This window comes from Tupaia chinensis, unplaced genomic scaffold, assembly GCF_000334495.1.
Source record: "Tupaia chinensis unplaced genomic scaffold, TupChi_1.0 Scaffold000081_1, whole genome shotgun sequence".
Classification (NCBI taxonomy): Eukaryota; Metazoa; Chordata; class Mammalia; order Scandentia; family Tupaiidae; genus Tupaia; species Tupaia belangeri.
This window is the reverse complement of record NW_006159542.1, coordinates 4,145,568-4,148,090: the sequence shown is the minus strand read 5'-3', so window position 1 is coordinate 4,148,090 and position 2,523 is coordinate 4,145,568.

Genomic DNA, 2,523 nt, shown 5'->3' with positions numbered 1-2,523 from the left:
CACCGAGTCCGGGACGCGAACCGCGGTCGACTACGTGGGAGTCCAGCGACATAGCCATTACGCTAACTGCTGGTTCCCGGGTCTGGATGTTTGAGTGCCTCTCTAGACTTAGAAAATTTTCTTTCAGGATTTCATGGAATAGATTTTCCATGCCTTTATTAGCTTCCTCCCCTTCTGGGATACTAATTATTTGGATGTTAGGGCATCTAATGGAATCTAGTATTTTGCATATCTTGTCCTCGTGGGTTGTTTTTGTTATTTTCTCTATCTTTCTGGTGGTTTTCTCTAGGTCAGAGGTTTTATCTTCTACATCAGAGATTCGATCTTCAGCATGGCGTAGTTGACTTTTATTACTTTCAAGAGAGTTTTTGATTTCCTGTATTATAGACTTCATCCTTAATAGCCCCATCTGATTATTTCTTAGCATGTCCATTTCTTCTTTCATATCGTGGAAGGACTTCCTAATCTCCTGTAGTTCATTGTCTCTTTTCTGTTCCAACTCATAGGATTTGGTCACCATGAATGTTCTAAATTCTTTCTCTGACATTTTGGTAACTTCCTCTGTTTTTTTGAGAAATGGAAGGGAATCACTGTGTCCTTTCGATGGAGGCATATTTCCTGGTTTATTCAGACCTGAGGCTCTTCTTCGCCAGGAGTCTGGACCCCGCATCTTGGAAAACACAGAAATATGTTTGATGTGTGTGCGTACATGTCTAAAATCCCAAAAGGAGAATGGAGGAGAAGGGATTGATTGCAGTGTGGTCATCCTCCCTGGATGATGTTTTCTCATTTTTTTCTCTTTCTCATTCCCTCTGTCTCCCTCTGGCAAGTGTACAAGCCTTATAGCAAATTTAAAAACAATAAGAATATTGGCTTCTGAGATGCTTTAGAGTTCAAATATTCCTCATCTGAATTATTTTTTTCTTTTGTAATTGAGATTTATTGGTTGTGTCAAGGATCAGTACAGTCATTTCAATTCGTACCCAACTCTTAACATACGTACCAAAAATTTAAAAAGCCAAGTATAGTGATTCTTTTTAAGTTATTCCAGCGACATTCCAGCTTCAAATTTGTAGGCAAATTTTCCTTTAGAGGATATCAACAACCACTGTCTTCAGATGTTGAAAGCTGTTATGTAAGTCCCACCAAATCACAATTTAGTATTATAAACACTACATACTTCAAATTTCCAACCCTTCACAGTACATTAACAGAATGATTAGGAAAACTGGACTACCACGACCAAAGATGTTAGAGTGTACACAATTCTGATGGAGAGCAACAATCAAAGAGTGGTTTTTCTTTAGGAAACAATACTACTAAAAAACATAATAGAAGTCATTTAAAATATTCCAGACACATTAAATGCATGACTGTGACTCCAAACTGCCTTTTAGTATGCTTCGTATTTTGGATATAAAAACTACCCACCCGCCCCCACCTATGGAATGATAAGCTGACACGCAAGAGAGTCAAAGCCTCCTATAAGGCAATGTCCCACTATGTTCTGGTTGTACTGAAAAATAAACAACCAGGAAATGAATACACCTCTTAAAAAAAAAGCATTTACACTTTAAAAAATGGGATGAGGTGGGATTCTCTCCTTCTTAAAAATGTTTCTAGAGCTACTAAAAAACTTGCATTTACAAAATAGTTGATAAAAATATTCCTCTGGATTGTACAAGAAGGGAGACAGGGACCATGGATAAGACATTGTATATATTACTCAGACTTGACTTCTTTCTCGCCTGCTTCATCGAGGGTGGACTCTCATTTTTAGTTTCTCCATTTCCTGCAGGTAAATCTTTAGTGTCTCGGTTGGCCACTTCAGCCTGTTTCCCCTTTGTTCCCCTTGTCCCTTTTGTTTGCGCTCTTTTGTCTGAAGATTTATCCTTCCCTGCCGCCTTTTTTGGCTTCTCCACTTTTGAAGGAGGTTTAGCCGACAACCTCGCCAATCTCTTCTTGGGCTCTTCCTTGGCCGCCCCCTCGGCTGAGCTAACCTTCCTCTTGGGCATCCTTGCTGTGGACAGGGTGCATGCTGGGAGCCTGATGAGGCCGCAGCGCCTAGAGCCTTTGCGGAGTTGAGCGGATAAACCCTCCTGCTCCTCACACGCTGGAGCTGCTTCCTCATCTGAATTTTAAAAGCCCTGTTCCATCACTTCTGGGCATCAAATAGCCATATTTTTATGCCAATGTTAATTGCCTGTGTGTATTTCTAGAGGGAGGGTCCATAGTTTTCATTAGATTCACATAAAAGAAAATAGTCACAGTTGTTGTATTAAAGCCCTTAGAGGTAAGAACGGCTCTCAGAGGGTTTTAGAAAGGTCATTTTGACAATAGTTCAAGGAATGAAGTTCTACAAGTTTCCTTATTAGAAAAATGGGCTTTGTGACACAATAGTTTGTGAATATTTAAGATTCCATAATTGCTTAGTAAAGGAACACATTTAAAAATATATATTTTCTTTAGGTGCACTAATTCACTGACCCTCCCAAAGGTGAGATGTCTTGTCAAAGTCATCTA